This window comes from Schistocerca piceifrons, chromosome 10 (genome assembly GCF_021461385.2).
Source record: "Schistocerca piceifrons isolate TAMUIC-IGC-003096 chromosome 10, iqSchPice1.1, whole genome shotgun sequence".
Lineage (NCBI taxonomy): Eukaryota > Metazoa > Arthropoda > Insecta > Orthoptera > Acrididae > Schistocerca > Schistocerca piceifrons.
In genome coordinates this window covers 101,551,322-101,570,319 of record NC_060147.1, presented here as the reverse complement: position 1 = coordinate 101,570,319, position 18,998 = coordinate 101,551,322, and the positions used below count along the sequence as shown (strand labels likewise).

The 18,998-nt window shown below is 38.1% G+C and overlaps 1 protein-coding gene across 1 annotated transcript in view; it reads right to left on the bottom strand.

The window, feature by feature from the left end:
* Positions 1 to 18,570, bottom strand: part of LOC124718903 (general transcription factor 3C polypeptide 3) — a 30,896-nt gene extending 12,326 nt beyond the window's left edge. The window contains exon 1 of the mRNA XM_047244551.1: positions 18,461 to 18,570. The gene's annotated coding sequence lies outside the window, so the exon portion shown is untranslated. The remainder of the gene's footprint in view (positions 1 to 18,460) is intronic.
* Positions 18,571 to 18,998: the final 428 nt, after the last annotated feature.

Genomic DNA, 18,998 nt, shown 5'->3' with positions numbered 1-18,998 from the left:
TCCATGCTACTATATCAGTGGCAGCTTCTTCATCTCCAAATAACTACTGCCACCCGCATCCTTCTGAATCTGGTGACTGTATTCATCTCTTGATCCCTCCACAATTTTTACCCCCACCCCCCATACTTCCCACCAATACTAAATTGGTGATTCCTTCATGTCTCAGAATGTGTCCTCTCAACCAATCCATTCTTTTGGGCAAACTGTGCCACAAATTTCTTGTCTCCCCAATCCTATTCAGTACCTCGTCATTTATTATGTGATCTAACCACTTAATCTTCAGCATTCTTCTGTAGCGTCAAATTTCAAAAGCCTCCCTTCTTGCCTACACTGTTTATTGTCCCTGTTTCACTTCCATACATGACTACACTCCAGACAAAGATATCCCAACACTCAAGTCTCTTCTTCAGAAACACATTTTTTGCCATGGCCAGTCTACATTTTATACTCTTTAATCAAACAATGGAAAAAATACTCTTTCTATTTCAGGCACCACCAATTACTTTGTTGCCAAAATAGCAAGACCTATCTAGTGCTTTAAGTTACTCGTTTCCTAATCTAGTTTCCGCAGCTTTACCTGGTTTAATTCCAACTACATTCCATTATCCTTGTATTGCTTTTGTTAATGTTCATCTTATATCCTCCACTCACGACACTGTACATTCCGTTCTTCCAAGCCTTTTGCTGCCTTGGACAGAATTAAAATGTCATTGGAAAACCTCAATGTTTTAATTTCTTCTCTCTTCTCCAGAACTTTTTTTTTAGTTTCTTTCGCTGCTTGCTCGATGTACAGACTGAATAACATTACAACCCTCTCTCTCTCCCTTCTCAACCACTGCTTCCCCATGGAGTAGAGCTGGATGCCCTCGGCAAAATCAAAATCACAGTTGTAGTTCCCCTCGCTTTCAGCCATTTGCAGTACCAGCACAGCAAGGCTGTTTTATTTGGTGTTACTACATCAATCATCCAGACTGTTATCTCTGCAACTACTGAAAAGACTGCTAACCCTCTTCAGGAACCGAACATTGTCTGACCTCTCAACAGATAGATACCCCTCCATTGAGGTTGCATGTACTGTACAGCTATCTTTATCACTGAGGCATATTTGTAGGATGTATTTTTAAATTTTAGTACTGTTTCTAATGATACCTTGAGTCATAGTAGCAGTTGGTTCACTATTGCCATTGTAAGAATTGGTAGTACTGCTGCCCCTGCTGCTGCTGCTGGGTTGGAGAGTTTCAATTCTCATAATGTGATTGCTTGTCTCACCTATCATATTGGTGAGGTAGCTAATAACTATTTTGGGAGGGAAAATGATGGTAGATAATTGTAACTGTAAATCACTGATTAGTCCAATTGATACTATTAACTGATGAAGCCACTTTCATTCATGATGGTACCACTAACTCTTGACTTACATCATGGTCCAACAAAAACCCCCATGTCTTTGTGAAGACATTTCCAAGAATGCTAGTCTGAAAATGAATAGTGTGGTATGGTGGAAAATAAGCTGACTGGGTCTGTCGTGTTACTGAATCCCATTGAAGGGCCGTTATCTAATCTTCCTCAAAAACCAACTTCTAGCATTATTTGATGAATTTCCTTTGGCTACAAGGATGGGTATGTTCTTTCAGCATGACGGAGCTCCAGCACATTCTACTGACTTGATCTAAAAATGGTTCAAATGGCTCTGAGCACTATGGGACTTAACATCTATGGTCATCAGTCCCCTTGACTTGATCTAAGGCTGACATTCTCCAGAAAATGAACTAGCAGAAATGGTCACTTGTTTGTCCAGCAAGGTCTCTAGACCCCACTCCTTTAGATTTTTACCTGTGGGAACGGCATAATCCACAAAGGAAAAGTAAACACAAGCGAGGAATTTATCATTCACGTAATGAAGAGTGCTCTCCTCATAAAAAGAGTGCCGAGAGGACCTCACAAGAGCTACTTGTGCTGTTATCAAGAGAATTCAAAGCTGTACTAGACTTGAAGATAGGTTTTACAAAAATCAACTCTGAACTTAATCGTCTGCCTTTGCTTAATACCTTCTTTGAGTATTTGTTTGGGTTAGATTCTAACAGCTGTATCTCTGGAAACGTACATTATATGGAACACTTTATTGAAATTAGTCTATACTAACACCTCCTAAAAAAGTTACTATTCCTTCTGAAAGACCCTGTATGTATGCACGTATTGGGCACCAAAAAACTTTTGAGATTTTTCTGCTTTACAACACAGTGTTATTGAATTTACTTTGCAGTTTTAGTATTTATTAAGAAAAATGCATTTAATATGAAACGAATGTTGGCTAAGACAGCGTACCAAAATCAGAAATGGTTGAACCAATCACAAAACAGGGCCAACATATTACAATGACGTACATTAAACATGGATAAAATATAACCAGTGACACACATATGCCTCTAGACTACAGTACAGGCCAATATGTCACAACAGGCAAGATTTCTGCAAGGGGGAGGTTAGAGGGGAGGAGGGTGGTTTGACGTTTATGGAGGATGGTCCTATCACACTTGTGCCACAACTGTGGGTTGTCTACAGACTAAATAAATAATGGTGTGCCTGACGATACCACGTAGTATGAATTAGTTGGGAGTTTATGCAGAATTTAATACTCTTTTCATTGTGATTTAAAATCAGTAAAAGATACTTGAATCTTGAGCCACACAATACACCCTGTAAATTATAGCGGCACAGGTGTTTCTATTTATCGACTAAAGACAAAGAAACTGCAAGAGTGCAATGTTCCAAGTTTAACATTAAATGTCAGTTACCCAACTCTGTAAGTCACATACACGGCATATCAAAAAGAATTATCTGAATTTAAAAAAAGTCACAGCTATTCTGTTGTTTGAGGTGTGTGTGCGAACAACGTACTGTTAAAAAGATCAAACTCACGAATTTTACATGGTCCCCACTAGGTAGCAGCAGTGCACGCCCACCTCAGTTCTAGGAAAAATGGTGTCGGAAAAACAGAGATTTGTGCAGTGTGGGTCAATAATACACTAGACTCTCATTAATCCAGCCCTCAGTACGCTGTCCGCTCAGAAATCCAGCGCACATCAAAAAACACATGCACAATGAATTATCATGTGCAACAATGTTTAGTTAAACGATGCTGTATATACTGTATTTGAAATTGTAGCTTTCTTTAAGGTTTGGAATCAAGTCTTCTAAAAGGAAACACGTTACGCTAGACCTCAAGTGGAAACTCGAAATTTTAGGTAAGTTAAATCAAGGTTCTTCACAGAGAGCCATTTCTGCTGAGTTCAATGTTGGACAGGCAACTATTTATGACATCAAAAAGAAAGAAGATGTTATTCGACAGTACTCAACACAAATGGATAGTGAGTTGGGAAAACAGAAGGTTATGCGAAAGTGTGAGAATGAAGAACTGGATGTAGATGTTTATAGATGGTTCGTACAACAGCGCAGTAAAGGAATTCCAGTCAGTGGCCCAATTGTAAAGGAAACAGCAGCTGCATTTAACAAACAACTTGGCGGTAGTAACTTGTTTGCAGTGAGCGTAGGCTGGCTATCAGAAAAAAACAACATAGCATTCGGCAGCTGACAGTCACCAGGGAAAGTCACTCAGGTAATGATAAGGGATTCTGATGAGTTTGTAAGCAAGATATGGAAAATAATAGAGGAAGAAGATTTCACTGCTGATGACTTGTATAATGCTGATGAAACAAGACTATTTTACAAGATGCTTCCTTCAAAAACATTAGCTGCCAAGAACAAGAAGAAAGCTCATAGTTACAAGTAACAGAAACAGTGTGTAACATTAATGGCGTGTTGTAATGCAAATGGGAGTCATAAACTATCACTTATGATAACTGGAAAATCCCAACATCCATGTTGTTTTCAACACACTGACATAAATACTTCAGAAGTGCAGTACTGGACTCAGAAGAAAGCACGGATGGACAGACAAATATTCTCTTTGCGGTTCAATGAAACGTTTGTACCAGCAGTGAGAAAAGAGGTAAAGAAGAAAAATCTTCCACTGAAAGTTATCCATATAACTGACAATGCTCCTAGCCATCCTTCAGATGTTTCTCTAAAGTCCAATGGTATACAAGCACTCTTTCTCCCACCCAAAGTGACAGCCCCAATTCAGCCCGTGGACCAGGGGATTTTGGAATCAAACATCATTATCAACATTCACTTCTTGTCTCCTTGCTGAACAAAAGTGAAAGCAACTCTATCGAGACTATGCTGAAGGCGTGGAAAGCAATTAACAAATGTGATGATGTTTTCCAAGCAGCCAACGTATGGGAAAAAGGGAGAGCGCTACCATAATGAAGAGCTGGAGAAAATTGTGGCCATCCATTGATGCCGAGTTGGATCCAATAGTCAGGGACAGCGATGAGTCAGTCAATTCATAACTAACACTGACATGTTCCACAACCTTTCAGGAGGAGAAGAAACTGATGGTGAAGATGTTATTAAGTGGCTGAATGAGGAAAACTGTGATACGGATCAAACTTTAACAGATGAAGAAATAATCAAAAGCGTGCAAGAAAGTAATGAAGAAGAGGACACAGGAGGAGAGAGGATGAAGATTTCTCACAATGCTGGTGCTGAAGATGCTGAGGTCTTCCTGGAGTACATTATGCAACAACCAGATACATGCATTACCAATGTAATGCTTGCAAAGCGGTTGCGTAATAAAGCATGCCACCATCACGTATCATCATTGCAACAGTTAAAAATTATGGACATGTGTCACAGTGAGTGATATGACTGTCTAATTATGTACAGTATACACTCAAGGCTGAGTTTTCTTTGAAAATTAATGTACTTTTGGATTTATTAAAGTGTATCATCTATGTTTTAAAATTGTATCCTTTGGTTTAATAAAGTTCGGAACAATATATCCCATATGTTTCAAAAATAAATAAAAAAACAAAATAAAATAAATTCAAGACACTCAATAATCTGGCACTTCTGCTAATTTGGCACCCATATGTGCGAGAAATGGCAAGATTAGCAAGAGTCTAGTCATGACTTTAGGTATGGTGTGGGTCCTCCTATAGCACAGAGCATTAGACATTGGCCTGATCAATTCCAAGAAACAGGTTGTTTGTGTGAAGGCAAATTGCCAGGCCGTCCCCAAGTGTCTGACACAGACATCGAAAGCATATGCCATAGTTTCACAAGGAGTCCACAGAAATCCGTTCGCCGTGCAACTCGACAGCTCAACATGCCCCCAATGTCTGGTGTGTGTTGCATAGACATTTACACATGAAACCATACAAAATTCAGCTACTGCAAACTGTTCGTGAAGGTGAGAAACAACAACGTGTGGAGCTCTGGAATTTTGTTCTTGTCAAGATGGAGGATGACAGTTTTCTTCCACACTTACTGTTTAGTGACCAGGCATTCAATTTAACCGGAAAGGTGAACCATCATAATGTGAGAATATGGGGTATGGAATAACCACATGATGTTGTACAACATGAGTGGAACTGTCCAAAATTTAATGTGGTTTGTGCATTTTCACAGGAAAAGGTGTATGGACCATTTTTCTTTGCCAAGAATACTGTTATGGGAAGCACATACCTCAATATACTTGAGAGCTTTCTTTTCCACAGGTGAAGACTTATTCGAATGACTTCACTTACCAACAGGATGGGACACCACCACACTGGCATCTGGAAGGGCGGGAATTTTTAAATCAAAGGCTTACTGATTGGTGGGTCAGTTACACTTCACCAAATAATTCAGCCTTACAGCATTGGCCTCGAAGGTCACCAGACGTGACTGTATGTGATTACTTTTTGTGGGGATTTATAAAAGACAATGAATCAACTGAGACATCGCATAACAGCAGCTGTGGAAGCTGTAACTCAAGATATGCTCACTGCACTGTAGGAACAATTTGAACACACCATTGACATATGCCATGCATCTCAAGGAGGACGTATTGAGCACATATGAAAAAAAATTTCTTGAGCTTCCGGTTCATCAAAAAGCAAAATTCACTGTATATGTTTATTAGTTTCAGAAATATAGACGTGCCAAATCGAATGATTCTTTTTTAATACACCCTGTGTAATGGGGACTAGATTCCCCACCTTTCCACCCAACAGTTCCAATCCTTCCATCCTATCAACTCCCCCCTATTCTCATCTCCCACCCTCTTTGTGTGCTGCCCTCTGTCAACGCGCCCGCCCATCTTTCCCTGATCCTCTCCTTTTCACCCTGTTTTCATCCCCCCCCCCCTCCCCAACCCCATCTCACTGCCCCACAGCTTCCCGATGCTGCGTCGATTGGCAGTTTAGTCCCTGCAAACTCTGCCAGACAGTGCTATTCTCTCTCGCTCTCTCCCCACCCACATACTGCTATCGCTTCCCCTTTCCCAGCTCCTCCGGACTGCTGCTCCAGTTTTATGTGACAGTTGCATTCTCTTCTGAGCTCCCAGAGATGGAAGTCGTGTGTGTGTGTGGGAGGGGGGGGGAGGGGGGAGGTGGGCAGGTGCTCACTCGTGTAAATGAATGTGTCTCCTTTTTTTTTTTTTTTTTTTTTTTTTTTTTAACAAAGGCTGTGGCCAAAAGCTAATGTGTACTTGTCTTTTAGTAGAGCCTGTCTGCAACTTAACGAGTCATCTTTACAGAAAGTAGCAATCTATCTTTTCCTTAAATTTTTGATATTCCAACCTGCATCCTTCTGAATCTGCTTACTGTATCCATTGTTTCAACTACATTCAGAGGTGGCAGTCCCAAATCCTATAGGAGGAAGTTTCTTTCAGTATATGGTCAGGAAGGAAGGTAAGGCAGTCGCTTAAAATTTCTTATCATCTAACTTAGTGCCAATGTCCTGGGTTAAATTGTCAACCATAATGTAATGTCTCATGAACTGAGGGCAGATAAAATGGTTGATGACCAGTCCATTGGATGGCAAAAATAAACTTGGTAAATCCGTTAGTGATATCCAAGAGAATTGGGTTACGAACCTACACTGGATTTCAGTCACTATTATCATCATCTCAAACATGATAAAGAGTTATGTAGTGCAATGTCTTCCTTCACCACCTTCCCCTCCCCTTCTGAGTTTTTCATATTTAATTTATAACATGTACATAAAATGCACCAATAAATTCATATTTGTATGCTATATAAAACAGCTTTTCTGAATTTACATTTCAGTTTTAGTTACTTATAATGGAAAAATGAAATTAGCACTAAAGCTCTGCTGCAAATCAATATGGTACCACAGCCTTTTTTTCTCACACACATTCATTGACTCTGCCAATGCTCAACCAAATTGTCCTCTTACACCCTAATCTAAACGAACTGATACATCACAGATTACCACAAGAAATATGCTGAGAGGTATACTATCACACTTAACGACACAAACACACAACACTGTACACTTACTCACCACTCACCTTCTCAAAAAAGCTAAATTTACTACAATAATGTGTAGACTACATACTACACGTGTTGTTCACAATCTGAAGTACACCCGAAGAAGCAGTTTAATATAGTAATCAGTATATTATTAGAGTGAGGGAAATGCATTACAGCCGATATGCACAGAATATCTGTCTTTGTCTTTGAAATTATGCAGAAAAAAAATGCTCAACTTCCAAACAATGACATTTGGACAATAAATTAAATTCATAACAATGGCAAACAGACCTACTCACCAACAAATAACAATGAGAGCACTTATTTTTGTCAGGAACAAATATCTCAATATAATGCAAGTACCTGAAGCTGCCAAGCTGTACAAGCAGACTACAGAAGGCACCAACACCAGCCCGCAGAAGATAATTTACGCCAGTGGCCAGAAGGCACACAAATTAAGTTACTTTAGTCTTATCCCATGGATCACAAAGAGAGAGATCTCCAGGATTAGTAAATAAGTCAAGGACATTCATTTAAGTGCAATACAATGGAATAACTTCATGTTATTGTATCTGACCTTACAATTTATTGTAAGAGATACACATATTTATACCACTTGTAAATGCTTTTCGCAATGGTACAAGACTACACTCTATTTTAAAGGCAGCAGGGTAAAATGCAGAAGGGTAAAATTCAGAAGGATGTAGGTTGCAGTAGGTACTGGGAGATGAAGAAGCTTACACAGGATAGAGTAGCATGGAGAGCTGCATCAAACCAGTCTCAGGACTGAAGACCACAACAACAACAATTTTGTCAGGGACAGAGAAAGTCTTGAAAGAAAAGTTGAGCAGAATGGATGGAGTCTTGAAAGGACGTTGTAAGATGAACATAAAAAAAGTAAAGTAAAGGTGGAGGAATCTAGTAGTAGTAAAGGAATTTTGCTATTTGGGAAGCAAAATAACTGACGATGGTCGAAGTACAGAGGATATAAAATGTAGACTGGCAATGGCAAGGAAAACGTTTCTGAAGAAGAGAAATTTGTTAACATCGAGTATAGATTTAAGTGTCAGGAAGTTGTTTCTGAAAGTATTCCTATGGAGTGTAGCCATGTATGGAAGTGAAACATGGACGATAAATAGTTTGGACAAGAAGAGAATAGAAGCTTTTGAAATGTGGTGATACAGAAGAATGCTGAAGATTAGATGGGTAGATCACATAACTAATGAGGAGGTATTGAATAGAATTGGGGAAAAGAGAAGTTTGTGGCACAACTTGACCAGAAGAGGGGATCGGTTGGTAGGACATGTTCTGAGGCATCAAGGGATCACCAATTTAGCATTGGAGTGCAGCGTGGAGGATAAAAGTTGTAGAGGGAGACCAAGAGATGAATACACTAAACAGATTCAGAAGGATGTAGGTTGCAGTAGGTACTGGGAGATGAAGAAGCTTACACAGGATAGAGTAGCATGGAGAGCTGCATCAAACCAGTCTCAGGACTGAAGACCACAACAACAACAATTTTGTCAGGGACAGAGAAAGTCTTGAAAGAAAAGTTGAGCAGAATGGATGGAGTCTTGAAAGGACGTTGTAAGATGAACATAAAAAAGTAAAGTAAAGGTGGAGGAATCTACTCGAATTAAATCAGGCAATGCTGAGGGGATTAGATTACAAATTGAGACACTAAAAGTTGTAGATATGTTTTAGTACTGTATTTAAGCAACAAAGTAATTGATGATGGCTGAGGTATGGAAGACATAAAATGCAGGCTGACAATGGCAAGAAAAGTACTTCTGAAAGAGAAATTTGTTAATACTAAATGTAAATGTTACAAAGTCTTTTTTGAAAGTATTTGTCTCAAATGAAATCTTTCACAGAAATGAAATGTGCTGAAAAAAAGTTCAGACATGAAGAAAACACAGGCTTTTGAAATGAGGCTTTACAGAGAATGCTGAAATTTTTATGGGTTAATCAAATAACTAACTGAACTGCTCTCTCTCACTAGTCATTTTACTCATTGCTGAGTGCTGTGACCTCATTTCCTCATTATTCTTACACAGTTGAAACTTCAGACAGATGTCTCCATCCACAGCGATCTTCGGCCTTTCTAAATATGATGTGAAGAGGCAGACTGGTAATCTCCTTCGCTTGCTCCAACTGTCTGTCTGCTGCTTTCCCATGTGGTCTTCTACTCTCAATCTTTCTCTGCACGAGGGTCTTCTCTCAATTATCCCCTTGTACAGGCAAACCAAGGGCTGCATACAGTAAACAGGTTCAAATGGATTTAAGTTACTGTAGTTTTGCAGAGAAGAAGGACCTAGCACAGGCTAACACGGAGAGCTGCATCAAACCATTCTTCAGACTAAAGACCACAATAACATAGTGCCAACAATTATGAAACAAGCTAAAACACCCGTTTTAAGATTAACATTTGTTACCAGCCGGCACACTTAATTTATAAGGGAAGGATACTAAAAAAATCAAGGAACATGCATACAATGTCAGAAGTCAGTAATTCTGACAACAGACTTGAGGCTATACGGAATTTAGTTGAATGAGGGACAGAACAATAAGCCACAGAGCAAGCTAGTCTCAATAGTGAACTGACTAGAAGGACTATAAATCATGAGTCACAAGTAGCAAACATATTAAATCATTTCTTAAACATAGTAGAAAGCATAGGGACAAACAGTTCAACAGAAAAATCACTGCAGCATATTGAAAATGTAGCTCACACAAAACTGAATCATCTGAATGCATCACCAACTTATCCTTCTGGAATTAAGAAAATTATACATTCTCCCAAAAATAAAAGTGCATGTGGTTTTGACGGTGTTTCCTATTGAGTACTAAAGATTTGATACTATATAATAAACCCGGTCTTATCCGAAATGTGTAATGTCTCACTCACTCCAGGCATTTTTTATGAGATAGAAATATGTTGTTGTTAAAAACATCTTTACGAAAGATGTCAATAACTACCAACATGTTTCACTTACGATCTCATTTTCCAAAATTTTTGAGAAGGTAATGTATTCTAGAATAATAATCTCACCTTACAAACAACAATATCTTCAGCAAATCACAGTTTGGTTCTCAGAAGGGTTGTGCTACTGAGAATGCCGTTAACATGTTCCCTCACCAGATATTACATCCATTAAATAATAAAATATCACCAGCTGGTAGTTTCTGTGACCTCTATACGGCATTTGACAGTGCGAATTGATGATATAGCCAACCAATGGCTAATGTCATATATAACCAAAAGAATGGAAAAATTAGTAATTTAACCAAAATAGTGCCGAGTCTTAATGCTGATTAGGGAGAAGTCATGTATGGGAGTTTCCCAATCTTAGGTTCACTGTTGTTCCTCATATATGTAAATGATCTTAAGTCTAATACACAACAAGCATAATTAGTTCTTTTTGCAGATGACACTAGTATTGTAATCAATCCAAGAGCACATACAGAAATGGAAAAAATGGTAAACAATGTCTTAAAAGTAACACTGAAGGGTGTCGTCCTCAATTTTAAAAAGATGCAACATACTCATATCTGCACATCTAGAGGTACATCAATGATATGTGAGACATGGTGAGGAAATAATAAATAGTGTGACATCTACAGAATTCTTAGATATCCATATCACTGAATATTTAAATTGGAAAATTTTTGAATACTTTTAACAATTTAGTTCAGCCACATTTGCACTTAGAATCATTGCAAATCCTGGGAGACAAATCATTAAGCAGACATATTTTCATTCAGTAATGTCGTATTGAATAATGGTCTGGGGTAACTCATCTATAAGAAAGAAGTATTCAAAGTGCAAAAATGTGCTGTAAGAATAAAATGTAGTGCTTGCCCATGATCATCCTGTAGACATCTGTTTAAGGAGTTGGGCATTCTGACTTCTGCTTCATAGTATATTTATTCCCTCATGACGTTCAGGATAAATAATCCACTACAGTTTAAAATGAACAGTGATATACATAGTTACGATACAAGAAGGAAAAATTGCATTCATTACTTCACATTAAGGTTGTCTTCAGCATAAAATGGGGTGCAGAATGCTGCAACAAAAATTTTTGAACCCAGTGATATAAAATGTCTGACAGACAGCAAAGAAACATTTAGAAAATTTCCCCTTGACAATTCCCATTCCATAGAAGAATTCCTTTCTATTAATGTAAAGTGTAAAAAGTGATGGATGGAAATTACTAACTCACACCTGTGTACCTTTTCTTTATGTAATATAAACAAAAGCCTTAGAGATTTTCAGACTATAAACATACGCAAAATGTTCCTCGGAAGGTGTAACCAACTAACTATTTTTGTGGAGATATATGTCGGTCCTATCCGTGCAAGTTGCAAGTGTACATCAAATTGCAGATAGTGGAGACTACTTTTGTTTCTGGTGTTATATTTACAAACACTACCATTTTCAAATTGTGCCTGATTACTAACAACAAATTCCATATGAGAGTACAAGTAACTTCTTTTTTTAACAAGACAACTACTGTGAGACTACCGGTGGACAAAGCAGAGGTTCATGCCCAATGCCATGTGTCCGACAACACATACATTCCACTCTACTACAGTCTAACTTCAAATGACGAGTAAAACTGTGAGAAACAAAGTTCAAAACACTAAACACCACTGTACCTGATTTCCTGTACACCACAACCAAACAAAAATTACAGATTAATGCAAAGTACTGAACTATATAACAAAAACACCACTCAGGGATTAGGCCTGTTCAAAATGGTGGACTGGTGCATACAAGGCAGTACGAGGTGCGATCTATGATTGTCAGACACATCATCAGCATGTCGACAGATCCTAGAGCAGTCACTGTCAGTAGATGAATCCTCATGATGTTGCAGCTTCTTGATTCAAGTAGCTCCTCATCTGCCTAACAAGGGCTGAGACCAACCTGCCTCAAAAAATCCGAGGTGGAACTGAGAGCCAAACCCGGATTCTTCTACACCGAAGGCTACAGAGGCTGTCTACAGAACTGTTGCCTGTAGGCATTTAACGGTGCACACCTTACTGCATGTCTTTGTGTTATAAATACTTTGTGTCTAAATATGGAATTGCAAACAAAATTATTCAAAGTTACATCAGTAAATGAAAGTATGCAAAGTAAGTTAATTTTCTAATTGTTTCAAACACAGTAACTTATGTAGAGCAATTGTTGTGAACTGAAGCATTTGATGCTAACTTGGGCCTCACATTTTGTCGGAATTTGATATGTAGAAGCCAACAATTTACTCTTGATGTACAATACTTAGGATGTTACACTCATTTGTGTGAGGATTGTCAATGAGTATGCAGCATTCTGAATTTTATCATCTTTGACAAATGATTACATAGTACCAATACCTAAGAGTGATCTCCCTGTGACAGTTGCTGCATCACTTCACAGCAAACTGTGCAAACAAATTTAAAAACTGCAGAATTCAACATTGAACAGTCTTGTTATCAATGCCACTTTAAAATTGAGAAATAATTAGCCACGTCAAATACCTTATAAAGTATCGTCGATATTGTTTTCTAAACTTAAAAACCTTAGGAAGGCCTCTGTTGTAAAATAATAAAGAGCCTTACGATTAGCTAAGTTACCAAGTCCTATGAATTACAATTACTTAGTTTAAGAATATTTTGTGGTAAAGATGGTCCAACAGATTTTGAATATTTTTTTTCTTTTTTGAAGCCATGTATGTCATAAAAAGAACATCTCAACTCTTAACTTAATCTATAATTTGAAAGAGCTCATTGTTTTGTACAAGAATATGTAATATTTTTAAAATGTAATTTGTTTCATGGAGACACTTCAGGACTAGACTTTAAACAACAAACGATAATGGCTACAAAAATGCTTATGATAGTTCAAGATTCAACTGATACTTTAAAAGAAAATTTCATATAATGTTTAAAATATGATTTCCTAGGTTGACTGGTATTTCATTTTGTATGCAGCAGAGAAGTTAAAAATCACCTGGAATTTTTAGGAAGATATTCATGAATCAAGGTGCAAAAACTTCTTCATTCTAGGATATTCAAAAACTAGCACTCTATAATGCAAGTATTACACACATGTATGAGCATTTTGTATCAAAGATATTGTGGAGAATAGAAAGTGTTAACACTGTTTCAAGATCTCCAAGGCATTGTTAAACATAATTTTGTTGCTGAACTGCTCACTTTGGCTGTAAGACAAAAATTTCATCATGGACCCAGGTAACAATGAAGAACTTTCGAAGAGTATTACTGGAATTCATAACAATTCTGTTCATCTGTTGACACAAAACTGAAATTCCTGGAAAAGGGAAGTATCGGATTCCACATGTCTGTTTGGACCTTTGGCATAAGTGTGTCGTGTTGTGTTATGTCATTGTGTTTTTGAGTCGGGTCGTGTTTTTTGAAGATGTGTTGTTGTATTTGGTTGTGTGTTCCTGTAGTGGATGTTCAGTTCTGATAATGTTTGTGTCGTGTAATATTCCGTCATTTAACTTTGTGTAATCATTCTGTGAAGTAGTAGCTGGAAGTGTGTGCTGTGTCGTGAGTGAGTTGTGTTGATTTATTGTTATGGGGGTTTATGCACCAGTGTTCGTGTAAAGTATTATTACTGTTGTGTGTTTTTATGGACTGTTTATCTTCGTTTTTGCCTAAGACAGATACGGCAGAAAAATTTAATAGTTATTCACTTCGAATTGGCTTATTGACAATATGATGACAACATTTTTGCAACAGTTCGTTTTGATTGATGGCAACATGAGGTTTCATGCATGTAATGAAAGTACAAAGCTGACAGAATCTGGATTCTTGGATCAGGGACCTGTGTATGAGGCTGTATCACCATGACAATATTTGACGATTGATCCGATGGGGAACCTTGTACAAGAGATCTAGGTCGGCCATCAGGGAGATTGTTTTACTAACATATTTTTGTTATCATTCATCTTTACATCTTTGAGGAGTTATTTTGTTCTCTGAGTACTGTTGTGTGTGTGTGTGTGTGTGTGTGTGTGTGTGTGTGGTGTGTGGACACGCGGGTGCTTCGTCTCACTGAAGCAGCTCTTCACGTAACATCATGAGGCTGAGTGCATCCTTTTCCAGGCCTCCCAGAAAGGAAAAATTCTTAACAATACTGGTAATCAAACCCAAGTTCTCTGCATAGCAGTTGGAAATGCTGATCACTTACTTATGGAGGTGGACTGGAGAAATTTTACAACTTTTCAATTTTGAAGACAAATACAAGCTGAGTAGAATTTATTATTATTATTATTATTATTATTACTATTACTACTGCTACTACTACTATTTTTTTGCAGTGCTGTCAATGGCACAGCAAAGCAGTTAGGTGCTAGAGCAAGGTTGCAATGTACAAATGACAATCCTATTCTCACACAATTTGGCCTCCACAAATTTTGTGATAACTTGTGAAATGTCAAATACATTTTTGTTGAAAAATTAAACTGAATGTGATCAACCTGCTCCAGTGCAGTTTGCATCCATTTCCATTGTTGTTGAAATAATGGAAAACCACCAGTTTATTCCTGTTGGTTTACACAGGGTCTGGAAACAACCCGGTCAGTACATTTCTCATGTTTAGGATGGCAATTGGTGGGTTAGAAATGTATGCAAAATCTCAGCTGAGCATCATCATGGAACAATAAATTTTTTGCACCACAGTGGACCATCATATTCTTTCCATTGGTCATTGGGAGAAGATCCAAGCTGAATTTTGAACAGCCTCTTTTAGCAACTCCTCCTGCAGCTGCTACAACCTGATTGGGCCAGCAGTGTTTAGATGCTATTGTCTAATATGTGGACAGTAAGTTTGGTTTTTTGTAATGATCAGTTTCTTACTGTGTTTTGATCAGGCAGGCTGGGGAACCTGTAAGACACCCACCAGAGGCTTCGGATCCTCAGTTAAGATATTCGCCGAATGCTTATGAACCTGAGCAAAGTTTTCCTCCAGTTCTGGACTTGCCTCGGTATCAGGCATACCCACTAGCAATGTGAACACTAAGTTTCAAAACGCTGTAGTGGCCAAAGTCACTGTGAACTGACTCCAATTTATTGTCTATGCACAGAATGAGTTAATCAAACTCCAGAAACCATTTTGTATGCATTACTCTGTCATTTAAAGGAAACCCTACAAAGGAAATTACACAGTCCTGCAGGAACAAATGGGAAATACGGAAGCGTCCGATCCCACCCGTCTGCTTTGACCCATGACGTCACAAATATGGCGGAAACAAAAACAAACACACACACTTTCCACAAGAAGCCTAATGACACTAACGGGACAAGCGTGGGAAATGGGGTGTTTTGGGTGGGGGACAAACTAAATATAAACAAATTTAGACGCCTTGCGTAGCTACAACGTGTAAGTGAAGACAGCCATGCATGAATACCCACCCACCTCCCCAGGGGTCGTAACCCCTGCAACCCATAGAAGATAAAGATGCTTCAGTAGCTGATTAGTGTTTTTTGTCTTTTAAAGAAAAAAATCTCACGGGATAGAACAAACAGATCAGAAAGATAAATATAATAAACTAAAACAGAAATTCGAGGAAACAGATAATTAAAATAAGTAATAAGTGTTTTTAAATTTAAAAAAAAACAAATCTCATGAGATAGAACGAACAGATCAGAAAAGTAAATAAAATAAGATAAAACAGAACTGGAGACAGCCACACTCAAACCAAACTCCGCGCCGTCATGACGTCACACACGACAACATCCTTACGCCACGGGTCAAAGCCAGACGCGTGGGATCGGACGCTTCTGTCGACCCAACAAATGAACACTTTCATATGGTGCTTAAGCCAAAAAAGTGGAACTGTCCATTTTGTGATATAGGACTTCGAAAAGGAGTATAATTTGGTGCAATGGTCTTTGGCATTCTCTTTACCTTACACTACATATCTGAAACTGTTTAGCTGTAAAGCACAGAAACTGGTGGCTTTGCTACTCATACAGTACTTTACATTATTACAAAGCTTTTTGACTAGAAAAAACTTGGCAACAATTTCACAAATATTTGACCTGGTGAATTTTTCCTTAATTTTAAGTGGCCATGGTACGCTGTCAACATAACCTTGAACCCTGCAATTTGTAAGCGGGTTGCTACTCTTAGCAGTGGGTTGATGCAGTACTCAAGAACACCCATAACTACAAAGTAATCCTCTGTCCAAAGCTCTGAATGCCACATTCATTTTGACCGCCCTCATATGAATGTGTGCAAAACCTCAAGAATTGCACATCAAGAGCTAAAAATCTGTAGTTTAAGTTTTGGAAAATATTGGAAACTACATATCAAAATCTGAAATACGAAACTGGGGATGGTAGATTAGTTGCAATTTCTATTTAAAATCCACTTTATGAACGGCTACGAATTTTTAGCAATAAGTTTAATGTATTTTCATGCACTACATTGCCAATAAGTCAACTCACTTTGTGAAGTTATTAAATACATGTGTTTTCAAATATTTGGCTTCTTTCCATACTACTGTTGAGCCCTGTAAGTCTTTTTTTTAATCCTAACACTATATTTACACTTTGCACTACTTCTTAAGGGAAGAGAAACATTTGCAACAGTTAATAACATTTGTGAACATACTTACTCTTAACCTGTTGTTTAAAATTGGAAGATGTTTATGCAGGATGTTTCTAACTAACACCAGATACTGATACAACTGATCTGCAGCATACCCCTAGTCTATTTATGTTGGACATGAGATACTTATAGACTGATCTGCAGCATAGCCCTAATCTCTTTATGTTGGAAGATGTGTATTTGATACTTCACAGAGCCCACAAATGTCGTGACAAAATAAGGGTTATGTAAACACACTTATCTGTAGTGTAATTTTTGTCTATGTTTGTGCAATATTTCATGCCTTTTATCATGTTTAACACACTTTTCATCATGAACACTAAAACTGCATTGTAGATTCTGGAAATCTATGTATATTGGGGCAGACGAGGCTCTGAAGAGTATTTTGGTGAATTAAGGTGAAAGGGGTTTGGGCGGGGAGGGGGGGGGGGTCGCACCACATAACTTTTACTTCTATGTTCTGAGAATAATATCCATGTAAGTCCAGTTCCCATAAAATGTCACTCCGGAACTCAATAATGGGTTTATTTGTTATAGTTTCTTCTGAATACATAGAAAAAGGCAAGCACCGTCAAATTACTTTGTAACAAAAACTACAAGTACTATCTGAAGGTCTGCAATGAGGACTATGAAGCCAAATAGCTCCTAGTACGAAACTCTTGCGGAAAGTTTTCTGATACAAGGGCACTGCTGAACTCTTAGGGCAGTGCAGAAATTTAAACACAAGTTCAAGATTACTTTGAGCACTGTATTCTGACGAAACTATCTGGCACGAAGGATCTTCAGTAAAGGAGAACATAAAAATTTTGTTCGTGTTTAACAAAGAATGGGGTGTATTGTTAATATTTAAGTACTAAAATAACACAGAAATATATACAATAGTGAGACTTGATATCAAACAGATTTCACTAACACAAGACGTAAAGACGATTAAGTTAACGTAACCTCAAGTAATATCAAGAAGTTAATTTAGTACTCTTCGGAATGTTTTTGGCTGTTTCATTCTCTTTAGAAATTTGAGCAAATGAAAATAAGTTATAGCAATATGTGGGCAACTGTGAAGATGTAAGAATGGGCGGGCAACACACTACAAAAGCCCTATGACAGTTGCATATCAGAGCCATTACCTAGACTGCTGCTCACAACAAATGAATTCATTAAAGCATTTTTCACTCTTGGAGATTCATTGCATTATCATTTGTTGGTTTCAGACATTTTAGTTTGAAGGACTTAATACAAGGCACGCGACTTTTACAAGCTTCTGCACTTTTCAGCATTACATCACGACTGCTGGCACTAAAATCCAACAACAGATTTCAACAAAAACTAAATAACTTGGCGAACACATCAAGAGAACGATCAAACCACATGTTAGCAGCACTATAGTGGGGATATTCACTTGTACGCAATAGTTTAACATGATGCACCCACAACTTAGAAATAAACTTACAGTTTCTGAAACGGGTGAATCGGTTGTTGTCTAGGATATTAACGAAATATTTACGATGAGAATGTAAATACGCACTCAGTGTATCGTCTTCAAACCTTCCCACTTGCAACTCTATAATCGATATATCGATCGATGTGCAGTTTCATTTTCGATACGCTGTATTAAAATTACTACTGGCGGGACTTTCAAAAACACGCCTTCTTTTGTTTATTTATTCGTCGATTTATTTTGTTTATTTATTTGTCCGTTTACATGCAGTCGATGAGTAATTTAAACACAACTTTTACACTGAGGATTCATGGAAATCTTTGACTGTCTTTCGTTTGAGCAGTTCCCGGAGAGCGCCAGAAAACAGGCAGTACTGTGAAGACGCAGGCTGCCCTTGCTTGGTGTTTGCTCTTCTCATTCGTTTTTCGTCGCATTTCTGTTTGGAATTTCGTGAATGGTGGGGCATCATGTTGCCATGTGCGGCCATGCTGCATATTGCTGAGAGGACATAGCGAGTTGCCTCGACAGACTCTCCACAGTTCCTGTCCCT